Source organism: Dendrobates tinctorius, unplaced genomic scaffold (assembly GCF_039654945.1).
Source record: "Dendrobates tinctorius isolate UK_male_01 unplaced genomic scaffold, ASM3965494v1 ptg000031l, whole genome shotgun sequence".
NCBI lineage: Eukaryota > Metazoa > Chordata > Amphibia > Anura > Dendrobatidae > Dendrobates > Dendrobates tinctorius.
The window spans coordinates 15,082,941-15,107,343 of record NW_027361699.1 but is presented as its reverse complement, the minus strand read 5'-3'; the positions used below and the strand labels follow the sequence as shown (position 1 = coordinate 15,107,343).

The following is a 24,403-nucleotide window of genomic DNA, read 5'->3' as shown; positions in this document are numbered from 1 at the left end:
ATGATGTACATGTGACAGGAGGTTGTCAGGGCTCCTGGGCAGGGGACACAGATTACTGGTGTTAGGCGCTGGGATTCTCCCGCTGCACGGGATGGCTCTCAAGCCTTGTCTGGTGCTGTGGTCTCCCATTCAGGCTCGGCCACTGGGATGACTGATTAGCACAGACTTCGGTCCCAGCGCCTTGCCCAGGTTCGTGCTGCGGGTGTAGTTTCTGCAGCTAAGCCTATGGTGACTACTAGTTTACACATGAAGCGCTGTGCTCTGGACGCTAATTCCAGATTTCATCCTATTGTGCATGTCCATGATATGGTGTCTTCCCACTGGTGCTCGGACATCAGGTGCTCTGGTGGTGTGGCAGCTTCATATTGGCCCACATGCAAGGTCCTGTCTGTCTGGACTTGAAAAAGGTATAAAAAGCTCTCAATGGCACACACCTGTGCGCTAGTATAATGTGTGTTTGGTGTGTTGGTGGCCACTTTTCCACCCTGTGTCCATGTGTGCCCTTATTGCACTGCAAGTGTTAGTCCAGACAGGAAGTGCAGGGAGGGAACTCCTGCTTAAACTTAGCATCTGCACCAGGCATCCTCAGACATGCGTGCTAAAGAACACCATGTGTCAGAGCAGGGTCAACCACCAGCTTAGTCTTCCCTGGGGGGGTTAAGTTATAGGGACCCCAATTAGTATTTTTATTTATGCCTGTGTAAGCATCGTTCCTATTCTGCTGTGTTCCGGACTTTGCCCTTACTGTTGCCCTTAAGCCTGGCTTCGTTCGGCCATACTGGTTCCTGTGACATCACCGCCTGTTGGTCCCGCCCGCCGGGTTTAAATAGCTTTCCTGGACGTGACTACCTTGCTTGTATATCTCGTTCTGTACCTGATCTGCTAGCTGGGAGTTGCACGCTGTGCTACCTCCTTCCTTCCTGCTGAATCCACCTGGATTACCTGCTGCCTAACTGCCGCCGCCTGGACCTTCTGACGGTGTCACCCTGAAGGCTCCTTCCAGCCCTGCCTCCACCGCTCACCGCTACTACAGCACTCACGGTATGCGCTGAAGATCTTGACTGCTGTGTGCGTTTCACCTGAGAGACTTATCCCTGCTACCTTTACACATCCAGTATCAATTACCTAGTGACTTTCTCTGCCACTGCACTGTGCCCGAAGATTCCCCTCCCGCAAGGGAGAGGGCTAAGTGACTGTCCTTGCCTGCATTCTTAAGACTGTGTCTGAGTACATCTACATAGTGCTGGTGTACAACTTGCTATCTACTGGACTGAGTTCTGCTGCTGTTACCACTGCTGTCATTGTCTGGCTCCGCCAACACCTGTGCTGTTCTGTGCTGCTTGTTTAATACAAACTACTTTCACGTATACCTGTGTCTGTGACTCTATCATCTAGCCACTGTCTTCATAGAAACCTACTATACATCATTACAGCCTGTGTAGTCTAACAGGGTATAGTCCTTTTTGCTTTGCTTCATAGTACTGCTCTGTGGTGTAACAGAGCTTGTTACTTTGCCCTCTGTGCATACTGAGTGACATTTAACTCAGTGTGCTTTAAATGTTTTCTCGCAGCCTTTCACAGTCATTGTGCTAGCTGCAGTTTCTCCATCACTGCAAGGAGGACCCCGGGTTGCAAACAAACCTTATTATAATTTTTTATTTGGTGCGTTCCGCCAACCCTAACAACTGGCTGATGGACTGTGTACTGGGAACTGATTCACACCAACTCTATAAGTAGACTTTCTTTTTTCCTTCACCACCATAGCGTCCCATTATTAACTTTCACAATATAGGAGAGCAATATACATAAGTTACAAGAGGACGCAACGAACTTTCCTTTCTTGCAAAATCGATGCTCCAAAATCTTCAACCATTTACATAATTTTTACACATCTGGTGGGACTGTGAACTCCCAAAATCATTCTGAGCTAAAATTAAAAATATTTTTGGGATTATATGCCCAAAGACTTTACCAGCTGCCAGGTTATTCATTTTAAATATGGCCTCTCAAATGCCTGGTCATTAAACCAAAGTCTTAAGATTTTAGCTACCAATGTTGTCATTTTTCTAAGACGACAGCATTAATTATAAATTGATATGTGCTATGGTAGACAATGCACCCAATATATAACCACATATTTGTATGTGTGATAGGAAAAGTTGATTGTGAGCTTAATTGGTAACTGACGTGATATATATATAGGGTGGGCCATTAAAATAGATACACCTAAATAAAATGGGAATGGTTTTGGATATTGACTTCTTGTTTGTGGCAAATTAGTTTATGGGAGGGGGGAACTTTTCAAGATGGGTGGTGACCATGGCAGCCATTGTGAAGTTGGTCAGTTTGGATCCATTTTTTTCAATGGGAAGAGGGTCATGTGACACATCAAACTTATTGAGAATTTCACAAGAAAAACAATGGTGTGCTTGGTTTTAACGTAACTTTATTCTTTCATGAGTTATTTACAAGTTTATGACCACTTATAAAATGTGTTCAAAGTGCTGCCCATTGTGTTGGATTGTCAATGCAACCCTCTTCTCCCACTCTTGACACCCTGATAGCAACACTGCAGAAGAAATGCTAGCACAGGCTTCCAATATCCATTGTTTCAGATACTGCACATCTCGTATCTTCACAGCATAGACAATTGCCTTCAGATGACCCCAAAGATAAAAGTCTAAGGAGGTTAGATCAGGAGACCTTGGTGGCCATTAAACTGGCCCACGATGACCAATCCACTTTCCAGGAAACTGTTTATGTAGGAATGCTTGAACCTGACACAAATAATTGATGGTATGTTGTGGTATATGGGGTACAAAGATAGTGGGGCCATTCTTCGACAATGGAGACCTCAATGCCACTGGATATCTGAAATTGCTACATGATGATGTGCTGTCCACTTTATGCACTGAAGATGGCACATTCCCTGAGTTTTTCCAGCAAGATGGTGCACCATCACATTATGGGTGTCAGGTCAGAGCAATCCTATAAGGAATATGACACCCTCAGACTAGCATTTCTTCCGCAGTGTTGCCATCAGTGTGTAAAGAGTGGGAGAGGAGAGTTGAATTGTTTTACTTGTGAAATTCTCAATAAGTTTGATGTGTCACATGACCCTCTTCCCATTGGAAAAAATGGATCCAAAATGGCCAACTTCACAATGGCCACCATGGTCAACACCCATCTTGAAAAGTTTCCCCCTCCCATATACAAATTTGCCACAAACAGGAAGTTGATATCACCAACCATTCCCATTTTATTTAAGTGTATCCATATAAATGGCCCACCCTGTACTGTATGTAATTATATTTATATATGTATAAATATATATATATATATATATATATATATATATATATATATATATATATAAAAATATATATTTTACATATATGTGTATATGTATTACATCAGTCTCTGTTACCGATTGAGCTCTCAATCAGCTTTCCTATGTGCACATGCACATTATGTTTCTCTGTATAGTCTGGAATGTACATAAAGGGGTTAAACTCATTATTGTGAATGACAAGCTCTTGTGTTGATCTTGTTATACAAAATACAGACAGATTTATCACAGCACATAGACATCTCTTCCAAGAGCATTGTTATAAACATTTGCAAGCTTTATAAAAGAATAATTCATATGTATAATTAGGTGTACACATTGTTAGTATTCCGATGCTCTGTAAGTAAATCACCTTGAACTTTTTCCTCCTGATTAGTCTCTTCCGCTCACTAATGACTGACAGATTTGAAAATCTGCTTGAGCTGCCAAATTTTGTGCTCCTGCACCTGGAGAAACTGCAGTACAGTACATTGCGGCATACAGTTTATCAAACTATGCTGAAGTAAATAATTTTAGTAGCACTGACGACCAGAGAGATGCAGCTTGTGTCACGCAAAGAAAGCTTGAATATTACAGTCACACAGAGGCTTAAGCTATAAAAGTATTTAAGAATGAAAGTAACTGGAAATATCTTTAGTGGTCAGGAAAGTTATCTGTTCCTGCATTAGATATTAATGACATGTGGTGATTGCCCAGTGGATACTGATGTAGCCATTCTTAGGCTGTGTACACACATTGCGGATTGTCCTGCGGAATTTTCCGCGTGGATTTGTCTAAATCCGCAGGTAAAACTGCAGGTCAAAAGACCTGCGGTTTATCTGCAGATTTTCTGTGGTTTAGCCTGCGGGTTTTCCCTGCGGTTTGACACCTGCCATGGAGCTGGTGCCAAACCGCAGCGGAATCCGCAACGTGTGCACACACCCTTAAAGTGACCAAGATATCAGAAGGATGCAGAAAGTTATCACCATAGAGAAAAGTGTAGCTCGTCATCTTACTAGTAATTTTCATTGGCATTGAAGTGTTAACAGTTAAATTTGTGCATAATGATATCTTCCTTAGTATAACAAAGTGTACATCTGTAGATGTTGAGGAGGAGGGAACTCTTCTTGGCATGTCCTTGAGATAAATGGATCAATAATAGTCACTGGCATGAGGAATTAGGAATGTGAAGTCAAGGGCAAGATTGACCAACGCAGATGACTAGATAAGGTAAAGGGTGCATCTTGTTTGGGAAAATTATAGAGGGTGCATTTTTCTTAGTTAGAGTATGTATGCCATGTGTCATTCCTTTACTCCTCTCTGGACATATGACATTCTATTTCATTATATTTGGTTCTCAGTCTACGAAACAGCCTACATTTTTGTTTACAGATTTTAGCTGTATTATTCAGCCTTAACTTCCCTCTAAAAGATGGAAATTAAGTCCACAAACTATTATTAACTCCTTTGATGCTGCTGTCAATCTATGACAGTGGAATTTACAGCACATGGTCAGGGGAATGTGATGTTCCAGGCGGATATTGAACTCCCCTAAAACACAATCATTATTTGAAATTCAAATTCACTAGTTTCGCTCAACTTTCCCCCCAAAAAATCACTTTTCTGAAAAGCCTATAATTGACTGGGAAATACTGTAAATGCATAAGACCATAAGTTCTCATAGGACTAGAATGAACCCATTTTAAACTCTTTAATGCAAAGGCAGCCTTACCAATGTCCTACTGACCTCAACCTATCTAGCTAAGGAAAATAAAATGGCAACCAGCGGAAAACAACAGCAGTATTTGGGTGGTGTGCATGGGTCTGCTATTGGACTGTTACATCAAGAAAGTGTGCAGGAAAAACAAAAGCAGCTTTTTACATCACACACTTTGTGAGAATAATGAAGTGGAGTTTTAATGCAAGTTTCTTTATTTAAACAAAAATCATAAAAAAATAAATTGGTTATAAAATTGACAACCAGAATAACAAACAAAACAGAAAGCAAAAAAGAGGGAGTTATTAGCAGAATGGTCCTAAGGGTGGATAGGTTAGGAGGAGAGAAACAAAAATAAGATATCTATATATATATCACTGTAGTGATTATATCTCCTCATGACATCATTTCTCCACTCATTCAAATACGGCCAGAAAGTTATTGCCAGTTCTTACCCATTCTGCTAGATAGTCCCACAAATAATATGTGTGAGCATCCCCAACGTGCATTTGACTCTTTATCTCTTTGTTTTCTTAAGAGGAAAGTGCTCTGCAAGACCTTATAATCCTGTGATCCTGATCAGATTGCTAACCAATGGGATCAGACTCATGGCGCATGCTCAGATTGCCACGCGCCACTCATCCACCCCCAGCCATTAAGCTACCAGTGCACATGTCTGGGAGGGAGGATGCATTGATAAGGCTCCCAGACAAGTGCAGAACAGCACAAAGATGTCGGGACATAGATGGGAGAGCATAGCAGGGTATGACGCACATGCACACTGATCCCAAAAGGAGCAGGTACAAAAAGAGGGATGAAAATCAATCATTATTCATCCAAGGCACCTGGATGAAGCAGAGAAGAAAAAGCCAAACAATATATTCCGCAATTATTACACCTATACCTAACATTATCACCGGTTTCTTAAAATATATGACAGTAAATCTTGATTATCGGTTGAATCATAATTTCCTGTGTTCATGAATCAAAGATGTCATAGATTTTTTTAAAGCTTCTCCTTCCAAATTTTAATAAATGGATATAAATTGGTCCAAAGAGGCAATACCGAGTATATCAGGTCCGATGCAGAACTAGAGGTAAACAAAAATATCAAAATCAGAAACATATACTGTATATACTCGTGTATAAGCCGACCCGTGTATAAGCCAACCCACCTAATTTTGCCACAAAAAACTGGGAAAACCAGGGGAAGAGTCTTGAGGAGATTATTTGCATATTCCCAGTGCCTTCTGGGATAAGTGAAGAGTCTCCACGAGCTCAACGATCACTGGGTTTTGGCTGTTGCAGCTGAAAAGAGGAAATCGGAAAACCAGGGGAAGAGTCTTGAGGTGATTATTTGCATATTCCCAGTGCCTTCTGGGATAAGTGAAGAGTCTCCGCGAGCTCAACGATCACTGGGTTTTGACTGTTGCAGCTGAAAAGAGGAAATCGGAAAACCAGGGGAAGAGTCTTGAGGAGATTATTTGCATATTCCCAGTGCCTTCTGGGATAAGTGAAGAGTCTCCGCGAGCTCAACGATCACTGGGTTTTGACTGTTGCAGCTGAAAAGAGGAAATCGGAAAACCAGGGGAAGAGTCTTGAGGAGATTATTTGCATATTCCCAGTGCCTTCTGGGATAAGTGAAGAGTCTCCGCGAGCTCAACGATCACTGGGTTTTGGCTGTTGCAGCTGAAAAGAGGAAATCGGAAAACCAGGGGAAGAGTCTTGAGGAGATTATTTGCATATTCCCAGTGCCTTCTGGGATAAGTGAAGAGTCTCCGCGAGCTCAACGATCACTGGGTTTTGGCTGTTGCAGCTGAAAAGAGGAAATCGGAAAACCAGGGGAGGAGTCTTGAGGAGATTATTTGCATATTCCCAGTGCCTTCTGGGATAAGTGAAGAGTCTCCGCGAGCTCAACGATCACTGGGTTTTGGCTGTTGCAGCTGAAAAGAGGAAATCGGAAAACCAGGGGAAGAGTCTTGAGGAGATTATTTGCATATTCCCAGTGCCTTCTGGGATAAGTGAAGAGTCTCCGCGAGCTCAACGATCACTGGGTTTTGACTGTTGCAGCTGAAAAGAGGAAATCGGAAAGCCGCGCGCCTGTCGGCACGCGAATTTTGACTCATCTTTCATTGTTTTTAAGAAATCTCAATATGGAAGAGGCCAGGAGCCATTTGGTGAGCTGCATTTCTTGCTACATGTTCACAGACTTACCAGTGGAAAAGCCAAACTTCACATGCCACAAATGCAAGCTTGTGTCCCTGTTGGAGGAAAAGTTGCAAAGTCTCGAAGAGAGGTTAGCTACGTTGAAGATCATTAAGGAAGGCGAAGAGTTCTTAGACAGAGCAGAATTATCTCTTCATGTTACAGAAAGAGAAGAAATTCGAAGTGCATCTGAAGAAACAGAGGAATGGAAACATGTAACCCAGAGAAGCAGGAGGATCGGGAGGCAGTCAGCACCCATACTGCTCAGGAACCAGTACCAGGCTCTCACGCAGGAAACCAATGAAGAAATACATCAGGATAAGACTTTGCCCACAAACAGCAACCTTGTACGCCTTCAGAGTCCTCCTGGATGGAGAAAGAAAAATGTTGTGAAGAAGAAACGGAGAGTGGTGGTCATGGGGGATTCCCTGCTGAGAGGAACAGAGGCCGCTATCTGCAGACCGGATATAACTTCAAGAGAAATGTGCTGTCTTCCAGGTGCAAAAATTAAAGATGTGTCTGACAGGATATCAGGACTCTTCAGACCTACAGATGACTACCCATTCCTGCTACTACATGTGGGGACAAATGACACCGCAAGAAACGACCTGGAAACCATCTGCAGAGACTTTGAAGACTTAGGCAAGAAAGTGAAAGAACTGGGAGCGCAGGTGGTCTTCTCTTCCATCCTCCCAGTGGATGGCCATGGAACAAGGAGGTGGAATAAGATTCTGCAGGTGAACAACTGGCTACGTTGATGGTGCCGTCAGCAACGATTTGGATTTCTGGATCACGGAGTGAGTTACCTTTACGATGGACTACTTGCTAGAGATGGGGTGCACCTTACGAAGACTGGAAAACAAGTATTTGGAAGTCATCTTGCTACACTTGTAAGGAGAGCTTTAAACTAGAACAACATGGGAAGGGAAGCAAAAGACCAGAAAAAGCCATACACCTGATAAATGCTATTGAGAACTCTGCTATTAGAAGTGGAAAGAAAGAACAAAGACAAAAGAATCTAATTAATAAAAATATTGGAGAAAGAGAAACCAATCACAAACTAAAATGTTTCTTTACTAATGCACAAAGCATGGGCAACAAACAAGGAGAATTGGAACTACTAACGCAGGAGAAGAAATATGATGTCATTGGAATCACTGAAACTTGGTGGGACAATACACATGATTGGAATACAAGACTAGAAGGATACAACTTATTTGCAAGAAACAGACTTGATAAACGAGGAGGAGGTCTCACATTGTATGTTAGAAACGCGTATATCTGCACATAGATTGAAGCTTCAGAGACTGGGAGTTCTGTGGAAACTGTTTGGGTAAGAATACAAGGACAGAACAATGGAAAGGACACCATTGTAGGCATTTACTACAGGCCGCCTGTGCAACCTGAAGATATGGATGAACTCTTTATGCATCAAATGGCCAAGTTCTCCCAAAAATATGACATAGTTGTCATGGGAGATTTCAACTATCCAGACATTTGTTGGGAATCTCTCTCAGGCAAAACTAACAGGTCAAGGAAATTCTTGTCCTCTCTGGCTGACAACTTTATCTTCCAAAAGGTAGGGGAGAAAACAAGGGGAACTGCTACCTTGGATCTAATCCTTATAAACAGGGAGGAAATGGTTGAGGAGGTAAAAGTGGCTGGGACCCTAGGAGGTAGCGACCATGCTATTTTAGAATTTTGGATAACTAGAGGCGGAAGACCTGTGAAGACTCAGACGTCAAGGTTAGATTTCAGAAAGGCAGATTTTAAGGGATTCAAAAAGAGAATTGGAGGGATCCAATGGCTGGATATCCTTAGAGACAAAAATGTCCAGGAAGGATGGGAAATCTTGAAAAATGAAATTCTCAAAGCACAATTGTTAACAATTCCGAAAAGAGGGAAGAATAGGAAGCATTTAAGGAAGCCAGGATGGATGAACACAGAACTTAAGCACATGCTAAAAAGGAAGAAAAAAATGTTTATAAAATGGAAAGAGGGAGGCATATCTAAAGAAGAATATAATGCTGTCTGCAGAACCTGCAGGGCACAAATCAGATTAGCTAAAGCTGACAATGAATTGAGGCTTGCAAGAGATGTCAAAAGCACTAATAAAGGATTTTGGGGATATGTCAAAAGTAAAAGAAAAGTCAAAGATGCTATAGGATTTTTACAGGATGAAAATGATGAAATGGTAAGACAGGATGTTGAGAAGGCCAAACTTTTAAATTCCTATTTTGCATCTGTTTTCTCTCAGAAAGGAAATGTGACATCAACTGTTCTTCACTGTCCTATTAAGGGAATAGAAGAATCCAGGATATCTATAAACAGAAAGATAGTGAGGAAACACTTAGCTAACCTAAATGAATTCAAGTCTCCAGGTCCAGATGAATTACACCCCAGAGTACTGAAGGAGATAGCAGAAGAAATTTTTGAACCCCTCTCCATAATCTTTGAAAATTCTTGGAAAACAGGAGAAGTCCCAGAAGACTGGAGAAGAGCAAATGTTGTTCCTATCTTCAAAAAGGGGAAGAAGGTGGACCCAGGCAACTATAGGCCGGTGAGTCTGACTTCTATACCAGGAAAGATCTTTGAACAAATTATTAAACAACATGTATGTCAGTACCTGGATAAGAATGAAGTGATTAAACAGAGTCAGCATGGGTTTGTAACTAGTAATTCATGTCAGACTAACTTAATTTCCTTCTATGACGGAATCACTGATTGGGTGGATCAAGGAAACGCTGTAGATATAGTATATCTTGACTTCAGCAAAGCATTTGACAAAGTATCTCATACAAACCTTATTGAAAACATGACTAAGTATGGAATGGACAAGGCAACTGTTAGGTGGATTCATAACTGGCTTAGTGATCGTACCCAAAGAGTGGTCGTAAATGGCTGCACATCCAGTTGGAAGAATGTCTCAAGTGGGGTACCACAGGGCTCTGTCCTGGGCCCTGTATTGTTCAACATCTTTATCAACGATTTAGATGAAGGAATTGAGGGTAAACTGATTAAATTTGCTGATGACACAAAGCTAGGAGGGATAGCTAATACTAGAGAAGAGAGAGAGAGGATTCAAAAAGATATAAATAAACTGGAGAAGTGGGCAGCAACTAACAGAATGGTTTTTAACAGGGAAAAATGCAAAGTACTACATCTGGGCAATAAAAATGAAAAAAGCATATACAGAATGGGAGGAATAGGCCTAAGCAACAGCACATGTGAAAAAGACTTGGGTATACTAATAGATCACAGACTGAATATGAGTCAACAGTGTGATGCAGCAGCAAAAAAAGCAAATGCAATTCTAGGATGTATTAACAGAAGCATACAGTCTAGATCACATGAAGTCATTATTTCCCTCTACTCCTCTTTGGTCAGACCTCATCTGGAATATTGTGTCCAGTTTTGGGCACCACATTTTAAAAAAGACATCAACAAACTGGAGAAAGTTCAGAAAAGAGCAACCAGAATAGTGACCGGTCTGCAAACCCTGTCTTATGAGTAAAGGTTGCAGGATTTGGGATTGTTTAGTTTGCAAAAGAGAAGACTGAGAGGAGACTTAATAGCTGTCTACAAATATCTAAAGGGCTGTCACATTGTAGAAGGATCAACTTTATTCTCATTTGCACAAGGAAAGACTAGAAGCAATGGGATGAAACTGAATGGGAGGAGACACAGATTAGATATTAGAAAAAACTTTTTGACAGTTAGAGTGATCAATGAGTGGAACAAGCTGCCACGAGAAGTGGTGAGTTCTCTTCAATGGATGTCTTCAAACAGAGGCTGGACAGACATCTGACTGGGATGATTTAGCGAATCCTGCTTTGAGCAGGGGGTTGGACCAGATGGCCCAGGAGGTCCCTTCCAAATCTACGATTCTATGATTCTATGATTCTATGTATAAGCCTAAGGTGGAAAATGCAGCAGCTGCTGGTAAATTTCAAAAATAAAAATAGATGCCAATAAAAGTAAAATTAATTGAGACATCAGTAGGTTAAATGTTTTTGAATATCCACATTGAATCAGGAGCCTCATATAATGCTCCATACAGTTCATGATGGGCCCAATAAGATGCTACATACAAAAAACACCCCATATAATGATGCACAAAGGTTAATAATGGCCCCATAAGATACTCCATAGAATAATATGTCCCATATGCTGCTCCATAAAGGTTATGGCCCCACAAGATGTTCCATAGAATATGGCCCATATGCTGCCCCATAAAATGCTCCATAGATTATGCCCCCATAAGATGCTCCACATAGATTTTGGGACAGCCACATGTGGCACAATAAACTACATTGATGCTGCTGCATGTTATGTATTAGTTGATGGAAAAATGTTGTAGTTCATCAGCAGAGTCGAAAGTGGTGCTGCGAAGGACATTGGTAGAGGAAAGACAGTGGCCACAAGGAAAAAAGTTTGGATTGGGACCCCTACTTCCAAAGGGGCTAACCGTTCATGGTGTATAATGACGTTTAACTAGAATATCTTTTATATTTTTAGAATGTCTAGACGTTATGTGAGGGGCGATAAATGAATAAGATCTTAATGATGGTTCAGTTTTAAGAATTGACCAGTGTTTGCTTAAAATTGCTCTCATGTTTTGCCACTCATGATTATAGGTGGAAACAAATTGCACCCTCCCAGCCTATTTCATACACTTAGATGATTAGTATAGTAGTGAATTGCATGATGTCTATTTCTGTCAGGAATCGAACCCATTACCTCCTGTCTATGACCCAGCAGCTCTACCTCCTGAGCTATTTAAGTCAGCAAAACAGCTCCTTGCTAAAACCCAGATACCAGTGACTGTTATTCCTGATTGGCTCCACCCTGTGTTCTCTAATTGGTCCTCTGATTGCTAATTACACGCCCTATATAAACCTGGCCTTGTGATTGCTGCAGTGCGAGATTATTGTGCTTCCAGCCTCTAGTCAAGCTCTTCCTTCTGCTGATCCTCTGCTACCAAACTACCTCTCCAGTGTACCGACCCCCGGCTGTCATCTAACTACGTTATCTGCTTGATCCTCTGCTACCGAACTGACTCTCCAGTATACTGACCCCCGGCTGTCATCTGACTACATTATCTGCTTCATCCTCTGCTACCGAACTACCTCTCCAGTGTACCGACCCCCGGCTGTCATCTGACTACGTTATCTGCCTCTGTGTCCCCTAGTGGTTGCAATAATTTAGACTCCAATTCAATACAGACCGTGACAATTTCGTTCTTCTATGACCAGACAAAATACACCTTTGACTGTAGCCCCTTTCCTCATATCCAGACCTCAAGTCACTAGCCTGCTTTTCAAATCTTTACTTTCCTTGGTTGGGCAAATTCGCTTCATCCTGAGGAACTGACCAAATGGGACAGCGATAATAGTGGCTACAATATGGGTGAATGTAGCATGATTCAAAGCAATACCAATCATTAAAAACATCAGTCTGTAATCAGGCATCATTATCCATTTCTATGCTGATGTCATGGAAGTCCAGCCGCTTACTATGAAATTTGTAGGTCAATCTAATATTGAATGGATTGACATTCATTTGACTCATGAATTGTTGAAGCTGCTCTTTGTGAGGTAGACAGTTGTGTTTAAGTTTCAGGATTATGGGGATTTTTCTTTTGGCTTTAAAAAAGGAAGCACACATTCTGAGAAGCACATATTTTGGTATAGTAGCAAAATTAGCACAGTGGGGCCTAATACTGCCCTCGTTTTTTGCAGTGTGTAAAAAGTAAAAAAAAATATAATTAAAGTGCTGTTTGCTGCACCGTAATCACAGATCAATCCATTGACAGTTACACTGAACAACTATACAGGTACAGAACTTCCCTCTATTACTTTAATATTTGGATAATTATTCACAGAATGATACTAACACTCCTATTTTTTTATGTGATTTAGCCCTGAAGTAGTTTATCACAATCAGATAAGGTCCTTTTCATCCCTAGGAGGAATGAGCTATATGATTTAATCTCCTATACCTACCCTTGAAAAACCTATAATGGCACTTCTTGGCTGGCCCTCAACTTTTATACTTGCTATAATAGCCCTCCCTGCTTGTCTGATATAGACCATGTGATATGATAGCTGCAGTGTACTATGGCGCTCAGGGCCAGACCTGATGTCATTAGCCACTCACTGAGTCTTCAACAACATTTAGTTTTTTTGGTGATCTTTGCAAATCAAATTGCAGAATGTTTGAATTCATATGTGACAAGTGAATTTCCGGAAATTCCACTCAAAGTAAAATAAATCCACTCATTTTTATTAACAAATCCTGAGTCTGTGGTATATAACACTCATATATTCTAGAAATAAACAAATCTTGTGCCAATGAGATGTAAATGGTACATCTGCAATTTTGTTATTGAAAATGGTATATAATAGAGATGATTCAAGTATAAGCTCAAAAACACAACCAAGAGATTGCTGGAAAAGTTCACTAAATATGAGAGCATTTTACAGTTATCTGGATTCTAAAGCAAAAGAGGTTGCCAGGAACATGCTTTGCATTAGCACTTTGGCTCTCAGAGCCTCTGGTTATGATTTCCCAGCAAATTTTAATGACAAATTAAGACCCAGAAATGTACTAGTTAGAAGCAGCAATGCATAATAATGGTTTATTTTCCATCAATATTTTCTTCTCCAAAATGCATTTCATGATGGAAGTAGATCCAGACTTTACAGGCATCCATATTAACACACATTATCATGTAAAAAAAGTTTACTTAAAAAATAAATAGCTACTTACAACTATGATCTTTTACCCTAGTTTAGCCTCAGTACATTGACATTAGGAAAGAATATTCAATTCTGTGCCTAATAAACATAATGCACTGTCAAAGCTCTGGAGTTTTGGTCATTAAATATTTCTCAGAGTGGTTCTTAATACTGTGTACGTTTTACTCCTTACTCTTATAGAGCAGTTGAATATATCATGACAATACAGAAAATCAAATCAATCCTCGGCGAATTGACATCAACTCAAATTTCCTAAAAATGACCTGAAGAATTCAAAAAATGTGCATCTCAATTTGAAGAGGATCAAAATCGTCATGTGACAAGGCTCGTTAAAGGGTCAGCATTGATTTTTAGGATTGCTACTTCCCATAGGTGGCACTCGAGTTCTAGTCCTCTTCCTCTCTGAAGAGACAATTTGCATATTTCCTAGAGGATCATTGCTGCTTAAAAGTCTCCTCATCTCAGCATGTTTAACATGTCACTATCCGCAAGGTGAAACCTTACCTCTTGGATCCAGGTCAGAAGCCTCTCACACAGCCAAACCAGATCTCACACTATTTCACAGCCTAGGTATAGGAGGTCAGAGAGTACAGAGAGTACAGCTCATCATTACAGATAGGGGCAGAAAAGCATATATCAGAGTGTGGTGTACTACTACAATACTGAATAGAGGAGAGAAAGGGAGTGGCAGTCTAAGTGTGTGAATATTATTAGAGAGATTCAAGTGAGAGGGAGGTGCTGGATCTGCAGAGTCTGTATGACTCTGAAATGATTGATTTCTGATATACTTCAGTACAACACCATTATTTTTTTAATTCTTGTTGCTCTATAAGAAAAAATAGCAGCTTAAGCTTCCTCAATCCTAATTTAACTACTAAAGAAAAAAACTGAAGCCAAGGCTTTTTACAGAGAAAGTGTGAGACAGCAGCCATAAGCCATAAGAAATATTTTTGTTGCATGTCTTTTGAATTTTTTGCTTTTTAAGGCAGTGTGTTTGATCTTTTTTTCTTTAGAAATTTAAGGCAATTGTTTACATCACAAAGCAGGGGTCCTCAAACTACGGCCCGCGGGCCGCATGCGGCCTTTCAAAGACTTTTATCCGGCCCCTGGCCAGGCCGACTTTGAGCTCATGAACTGCACTGCAGTTCAGTGCTGGCGGGCCGTGTAATTGCGGGCGGGACGAGGCGCCGAGGAAAGGCGTTGCGCAGCCCTCCCGCAGCACAGTGCACAGAGACAACGTGATTGTCATCACGCCGCCTGCGCGGTCTGATGATGTCACGCCGTCTGTGCCTGTGCCGGAAGAAGACGGAGACGAGCGGGCGCCTCTTCAGAGCAGTGCGGGGACATAGGTGAGTACTTTTTTTTTTTTTTTTAATGCAGGTCCTATTGGGGACATTGTTCTTCCTAGTGGGGATCTGCGCTACCTATTGGGGACATTTTTCTGCCTAGTGGGGACTTTGTTCTGCCTAGTGGGGATCTGTGCTACCTATTGGGGACATTTTCCTGCCTAGTGGGGACCTGTGCTACCTATTGGGGACATTTTCCTGCCTAGTGGGGACATTGTTCTGCCTAGTGGGGATCTGTGCTACCTATTGGGGACATTTTTCTGCCTAGTGGGGACATTTTCCTGCCTAGTGGGGATCTGTGCTACCTATTGGGGACATTTTCCTGCCTAGTGGGGACATTGTTCTGCCTAGTGGGGATCTGTGCTACCTATTGGGGACATTTTCCTGCCTAGTGGGGACATTGTTCTGCCTAGTGGGGATCTGTGCTACCTATTGGGGACATTTTCCTGCCTAGTGGGGACATTGTTCTGCCTAGTGGGGATCTGTGCTACCTATTGGGGACAGTTTCCTGCCTAGTGGGGACATTGTTCTGCCTAGTGGGGATCTGTGCTATCTATTGGGGACATTTTTCTGCCTATTGGGGACATTTTTCTGCCTAGTGGGGATCTGTGCTACCTATTGGGGACATTTTTCTGCCTAGTGGGGACATTGTGCTACCTATTGGGGATATTTTCCTGCCTATTGGGGACATTTTTCTGCCTAGTGGGGACATTGTTCTGCCTAGTGGGGATCTGCGATACCTATTGGGGACATTTTCCTGCCTAGTGGGGACATTGTTCTGCCTAGTGGGGATCTGTGCTACCTATTGGGGACATTTTCCTGCCTAGTGGGGATCTGTGCTACCTATTGGGGATATTTTCCTGCCTATTGGGGACATTTTTCTGCCTAGTGGGGATCTGTGCTACCTATTGGGGACATTTTTCTGTCTAGTGGGGACATTTTCCTGCCTAGTGGGGACCTGTGCTACCTATTGGGGACATTTTCCTGCCTAGTGGGGACATTGTTCTGCCTAGTGGGGATCTGTGCTACCTGTTGGGGACATTTTTCTGCCTATTGGGGACATTTTTCTGCCTATTGGGGATATTTTCCTGCCTAGTGGGGACATTTACCTGCCTATTGAGGACATTTACCTGCCTATTGGGGAACTGTGCTACCTATTGGGGACATTTACCTGCCTATTGGGGACCTGTGCTGCCTATTGGGGACATTTACCTGCCTATTGGGGACCTGTGCTGCATATTGGGGACCTGTGCTGCCTATTGGGGACATTTACCTGCCTATTGGGGACATTTATCTGCCTAATGGGGACATCTACCTGCCTACTGGGGACCTGTGCTGCCTAATGGGGACCTGTGCTGCCTAATGGGGACATTTACCTGCCTATTGGGGACCTCTGCTGCCTAATGGGGACCTGTGCTGCCTATTGGGGACCTGTGCTGCCTATTGGGGACATTTACCTGCCTATTGGGGACATTTACCTGCCTATTGGGGACCTGTGCTGCCTAATGAGGACCTGTGCTGCCTAATGGGGACATTTACCTGCCTATTGGGGACATTTACCTGCCTAATCGGGACATTTATCTGCCTAATGGGGACATTTGCCTGCCTAATGGAGACCTGTGCTGCCTATTGGGGACATTTACCTGCCTTTTGGGGACCTGTGCTGCCTATTGGGGACATTTACCTGCCTAGTGGGGACCTATGCTGCCTATTGGGGACATTTACCTGCCTATTGGAGACATATGCTGTCTATTGGGTACATTTACCTGCCTTTTAGGGACCAATGCTGCCTATTGGGGATTCTTGCACCACACGAGTCTGAGCCTGAGGTAAAAGTGGAGTTCCACCAATATGGGCACTGGTGAGGCTGCATTGATAGGCACTAATCAGGCTGCATTGATGGGCACTGATCAGACTGCATTGATGTGCACTGATCAGGCTGCGCTGATGGGCACTGATCAGGCTGCATTGATGGGCACTGATCAGGCTGCATTGATGGGCACTGATCAGGCTGCATTGATGGGCACTGATCAGGCTGCATTGATGGGCACTGATCAAGCTGCATTGATGGGCACTGATCAGGCTGCATTGATGGGCAGTGCAGTCTGTATGTCTCTGTGTGGGCAGTTTTATTGCTGGTATATTGTTTTTGTAGCGCTGTATATATGTTGGTATTTTACTAATAGCAATTTTGAATCCCTAGGAAACAATGATATCAAGAAAGAGAAAAAATTGACTCGAAGTGTAGGATATTCGAAGAACCCAAAAAATCGGTAAGTTTGATGATTTAACTTCATTTTTAATATTGTATTTGTTCCTATTTTTGTTTTATTACTTCTAAATAAGATATGTGCAGTGTGCACAGGAATTTATTCATAATTTTTTTTAAACTATATTCCGGCCCTCCAATGGTCCAAGGGACCGTAATCTGGCCCCCTGTTTAAAAAGATTGAGGACCCCTGTCACAAAGTGAGCATTTTTTAATGTATTCTTCTTTTCCATGCTTGTATTAGTACAAAGTTATACCTGTACATGATACTCAAAACCAATGGCCTGTTGAAGGTGCTTGCTTTTGCGACCTAAATTTGCACTTATTGCAACATTATCCTTTTTGGGAAAAAAAGCTGTGCAGGTCAGCCTTGGCACATCTCTTTAAGATTGCCAATTGGTGACACATACACCTCACACAGCATGGTGGCTCAGTGGATAGCTCAATGGAAGATAGTTCGATCCTATTATTTATTGAATAAGTCCACCACTGCTTTATACTTTCACATGACAGAAACAATGGTCTGCTTCGTTAAACTGAATCCCAGGACTCTGCAAGGAGTTTGTATGTTCTCCCTGTGTTAGCATGGGTTTCCTCCGGGTACTCTGGTTTCCTCCCACATTCCAAAGACATACTGATAGGGAATTTAGATTGTGAGCCCCATCGGGGACAGTGATGATAATGTGTGGAAACTGTAAAGTGCTGTGGAATATGTTAGCGCTATGTAAAAATAAAGATTATTATCACACTGACATGCTGTTCTTGCATTAGAATTTTTGACCACCTAACATTTCTTGTTGATTTAAAAATAATTGCAAGGTTAATTAAGTAAGATGAAATGTTAGTATAATCAATATTCTTGTGTCAAAAGTGCTATATGGTATTAACTATGAATATGGTATAGTTAGAAAAAAATCAAACTATGGCAAAAAAAATCAAAAAATGAAGAAGGCGGAAGCGGCATCAGCAGCACTGAAACAATTGGTCTTCTTTGCCTCTGGAAAGTGTATTTTTGGGTTGAAGCAAAAGACCAAATGCAATGTATGACACATCACTCATCTCAGTCACAGCAGGATGATGTTTCCTTTGTCAACGACAGAGTCAGTTAGTCAGTGTTTCATACAGTCTGCCACCTCCACCTCCATAATTCCTATCTTTTTACATAGCAAACTTTGAATTCCATCAATGGCACCTCTATTCATTCAGCCCCTTAGTTCCCGAACACACTGCATTCTAGAGGATGATGAAGATATTTTTAAAGTACTTCTTCCATCTGATTTATTTGATGTGACATTTGTATTAGGATGACATGAGGCAGGAGGAGATGGCGGACATGATTCAAATATCTAGTATTGCTGCCATCTATGTTAGTAGGAGCACTGACAGTGATAGTGACACTCTAAGTCAAAGTAAATCTAAAGGTGGGAATCAGGCAGTGGATATAGTGAGCTCAGGATATCTCCCATACAAATGTAAGGGGAAGGAACTAACTAGGCATGTCTCCTCCATGAAGGGTCTGGAACCATCGGGTCTGTCACCTATATTGCGGGGTAGAAAGCTTGAGACTCCTGACTGTACTCTGTGTTTGAGAAAAGGGGGCGTGGCTAAGTGGACAGAGCTGCAGCGTGTGAGTGACCAGACAGTTTGAGCAGGAACTTCGGGCACACGGGATGACCGTGAGGTAAAATCAGTTGAAAGGTGTCTGGGCAGAGCAGAGCCTGGGATGGCAGAGCACTTTGACAGGAGACTGTCGACTGAGTTCCGCTCAGACACCGCTCTCTCAGCCGACATGACTGCCCTCACTGAGACCACTGACACAGCCAAAAACGCTGCTACAGTCGCCTCTACTGACAGTACTGACCGTGACAGACAAGATCTGTGAACGGGACTTTGGCGTGTATCGATTCGGCACAGCAAACCGGGCTGCCCATTGTAAACAATGTTTGGGCAGTGCTGCAAATCTCCATAGTGTTGGGACACTCACCGCTGAGGATAAGGACGAGTCTCTCTTCATCACCTCATCTGCTGGACCCAAGACCCGTATCAGGATCATGAGGATTCGCCGCCATCGTCAGGACCATGGGAAAACCCAGCAACGTCAAAAGGTACTACATCATTTACCTCAGGATTGTGACAGACCCCCACTGCATCACAATCTAGGCAGCACCAGTCACAGACAGAAGTTCAACCGTGCCTCGGCATGAGTGATGTTATATTTTATTGTTTTGTCGGCTTTACTTGTCCCTGTTCCTTAAGTTATCCCCATTAGCCTTTTGCTGTATTAGGGAATATTATCCCTCCATTTTCTCCCTGCATTGAGTTTCTACTGTATAATTAACCACTTTCACCCTTATTCTGTGTACCGTCCGTTACAGCATCCTATGTGCCTGCAGTCTCCTCACACAGAGACAACTGTGAACCAAGTCATGAATAATGTTGGTGATGATTAGGAAAATGATAATGATGCAAGAATGTAATGTCATCAGAAGAGGAGAGTTGTGGAGTTGACATTAAAAAGCAGAACCGAAGTTCTGTCACAAGATGTTCTGGTGTAATATTTGCTTCTTTTTTACAACTTAGGGGCAGGTGACTGAGGTGCAGTAGGACCTGAAAGTTCTGGTGTTTGTGATTCTTAAGTGTGGCCATTTCTGGGGTGGAAATTCTTTTTTATTTTGCTGAAGAACTAATCTGTGGAAGTGTGCAGGCTCTGTTGTTGGAAATTAAGTTATATGCATCATGGAACAAGTAGGAACTACATGTCTCCATCAGCATATGAATTGGCATCACCTGATCACATGGAGAAAGCAAACTGCAAAATGAGCAACACTCAAGCTGTCCAACTTCTCATCATGATTATCTTTCTGATATCTAGTCCGCATCCACAAGTAGTGTCAATGCCTAGTTGTTATTGCCAGCTCTATCATTATCTTCATCTACTGCTTTGCATAGTCTTACTGCTCTCCCCCAGCTTTTTCAGTTGGCTATTGTATGCCCAAGAAGCATATGTTCAATCTACGCTTTTTATGGAAACTGAACACTCACGTGTTCAAGTTCACCACAATTACCACCACCTGGATTGTACAGAGTTTTGTGAAAGAATTGTTTATATTCAAGCTCAATGGAAGATAGTTCGATCCTATTATTTATTGAATAAGTCCACCACTGCTTTATACTTTCACATGACAGAAACAATGGTCTGCTTCGTTAAACTGAAATTGTGCTGCAAGATGCACTCCACCTTCGACTGCACCCATTAGGTTAAGGAATTTAGATGTATTTTATGCCTCAATGGGTCAATGTTTTTTATGGTGGCAACGCAGACTAATTGTTTATTGGTGATATCTGCAAACCAGGTGATGGTTATGTACTTCTTTCACATTTTCCTCAATGGACATCTCCCAATCTCCATCCGCAAGAGGGCATAATGCTTTATCGAAGGTAACACAGGGTAACTATGACTCCGGGTCAACTACATCTAAACAAATTAGTTAGTGACAATACTAGAAACAATAAACCTTCCATGAGATTAAATACATGCTTGCTGCTTGGAAAACACCATTAACTTCATCATGCAACATTACAATATTATCAAAAAGTTAATTTATTTCAGTTCTTCAATACAAAAAGTGAATCTCATATATTATATAGAGTCATTATAAACAGAGTGATCTATTTCAAGTGTTTATTTCTGTTAATGTTAATGATTATGGCTTACAGCCAGTGAAAGCCCAAAAGTCATTATCTCAGTAAATTAGAATACTTTCTAACACCAGCTTAAAAAATGATTTTAAAATTTAAAAATGTTGGCCTACGGAAATGTATGTTCAGTAAATGTGTTCAATACTTGGTCGGGGCAACGTTTGCATCAATTACTGCATCAATGCAGCGTGGCAAGGAGGTAATCAGCCTGTGGCACTGCTGATGTGTTATGGAAGCCCAGGTTGCTTTGATATCAGCCTTCAGCTTGTCTGCATTGTTGGGTCTGGAGTCTCTCATCTTTATCTTGACAATACCCCATAGATTCTCTATGGGGTTAAGGTCAGGTGAGTTTGCTGGCCAATCAAACACAGTGATACTGTTGTTTTTAAAACAGGTATTGGTACTTTTGACAGTGTTGACAGGTGCCAAGTCCTGCTGGAGAATGAAATTTCCATCTCCAAAAAGCTTGTCGGCAGTCGGAAGCATAAAGTGCTCTAAAATTTCCTGGTAGACGTCTGCATTGACTTTGGTCTTGATAAAACACATTGGACCTACACCAGCAGATGACATCCTCAAACCATCACTGATTGTGGAAACCACATTAGACATCAAGCAACTTGGATTGTGTGCCTCTCCACTCTTCCTCCAGGCTCTGGGAACTTGATTTCCAAATGAAATGCTAACTTTGCTTTACTCTGAAAACAACACCTTGGACCACTAAGCAACAGTCCAATTCTTTTTCTCCTTGGCTCAGGTAAGACACTTCTGGCATTGTCTATTGCTCATGAATGGCTTGGCACAAGGAATGCGACACTTGTGTCATGTGGCTAAAATTATGGCTAATATTATGCAAAACAAAAACTGAAGCTTGCCTTACTTTTTACCACTGGTATTTGATGAGAGCTGCGCGTTACTTACTGAAAGTTTTGAAATAGGGTACAATATTCTTTGATTTTGTTACTCAAATTTTAAGGATGTCTCAGCATATTCATCATTTTTAGCAATTTTTTTTTTTTTGGGGGGAGGGGGTGTAGTAGCGGCATCTGGAGTGAATGTCCCCAGTAGTATTTTGAAAAGGGATGGGTAGAAAGGGAAAAAAATTGTTACAAAAATTGTTTGCCATCTTTACAGCTAATTTTCTTTTGTTCTCTACTTCATCATCATTCTTAGTGCATCTGATTTTTTTTGCGCATAATCGAAAGGGGTGATGTTCTAGTAGGACACAGCACAGAATTGGGACCCCGTGCATAGATGGGCAGAAAGAGCAAACTAAATTTCTCAAAATTCCATCAATGCATTTTCCTTAAAGGAAATTTTCAATTTTTGTATAAACATTTAATGATTTTTTGGGGGTCAGGTGATCTTCCCAAATAAAACCTTACTCAGAATTGGGTGGCTAACCAAGATTGGGAACATAAAAATCTCTGGTAATGTTTCTTCAAATATTAGGTGGTTTAGGAGATGGATAGATCCTGCCACTTATTCTTGGATGCAAAATAATAACCCTTTCATGACATATATGAACTTAAGTCATACGTCATGTCCCTACCTTTGATGTGGGTTTGCAAGCTGAACGCACATCTTTTCCAGCATATGACCACTGATTTAATTAGTCATCATGTGCTTCTTTGGCCCCCGTCACACATAGCGATGTACCAGCGATCCCGACAGCGATATGACCTTGTCAGGATCGCTGGTGTGTCGCTACATGATCACTGGTGAACTGCCAAACAGGCAGATCTCACCAGCGATGAGGACCAGCGACGATGCGGGTAACAAGCGAGGGTGTCGCTTAGTTACCCGCTGGGTACCTTAGATACCAGCGCGCTGGTGCAGGGAGCTGGTAACCAAGGTAAACAGCGGGTTTCTAAGCGCCGTGCGGTGCTTAGAAACCGGTTGTTTACCTTGGTTACCAGCTCCCTGCACCAGCGCGCTGGTATCTAAGGCACACAGTGGGCTTCAAAGCGCCACGCGGCACTTAGAAACCCGCAGTTTACCTTGGATACCAGCTCCAGCTCGCTGATCACTGGTATCCCGCCTTCCACACGCAGCGATGCGTGCTGGCCAGCGGGAGACCAACGATCAAAAAAATGTCCAGGGCTTTCCAGAACGATCAGCGATACCCGGCGGGGGGGCCGGTCGCTGATACCTGTCACACACAGGAATATCGCTGGTGAGATTGCTGTTGCGTCACAAAACTTGTGACTCAGCAGCGATCTCACTAGAAATCTCGCTGTGTGTGACGGGGGCTTTACAGCGAAGAATGCAGCTGTTCACCAAATAAATCCAGCTCTTAATCTCTGACAGTGGGAGTTAACACCCGCTGAGAGGGGTGCATGTCATTCCAACTCTTGAGGGGCAACAATGGGCTGTTATGACAGCTGGGGTTCAGCTGATATCTCCTGCACCTTTCATTATGATACTTCTGTAAAAGCCAGCCCATAGGAAATTATGATTTTTACTATTCATAGCAGTACTGATGCACAGTTATGCATACCACAAGCAATCGGGCGATCGCACCTTCAAGTCCCCTAAGGTGGCTATTAAATACAGTACAGAGTAAAAAAAAAGATTTAAAAAATACGGTAAAAATTAGAAAACAGAAAAGTTCAAATCACCCACTTTTGCCCCCATTAAAAGTAAAACAATAAAAATACACATATTTGGTATCACTGTGTTCGTAAAAGTCCAATCTATCAAAATGCCAGAATTACTTTTTTGCAACCCCCACAGCTTTGAAATAAAATGCAATAAGAGGTTATCAAAACATTGTATCAACCTCACAATGAGTGTCAGTAAAAATGTCAGCTCAGGGCACAAAAAATAAGCTCTACATCTTGACAAATAAAAACTATCCAAGTCTTGGAAAACGGTGACAAAGGCAAAAAATATTTTTCTTACAAATTTTCAAATTATTTTCACCACTTAAATAAAAAAAACTATACATATTTGGTATCTGCATATTCATACTGATCTGGAGAATCATATTTCCATTTCAATGTTACCATATAATAAACATGGTAAATAAGTTTCCAGTACACTACAGTATGTGGCAAAATGAATGGAGTCATTAAAAAG

The 24,403-nt window shown here is 41.9% G+C and overlaps 1 protein-coding gene across 39 annotated transcripts in view; it reads right to left on the bottom strand.

The window, feature by feature from the left end:
- The window catches only part of PTPRD (protein tyrosine phosphatase receptor type D), a 2,878,718-nt gene that overhangs the window by 1,684,782 nt on the left and 1,169,533 nt on the right, over positions 1-24,403 (bottom strand). The gene's annotated exons all lie outside the window — the stretch shown is intronic.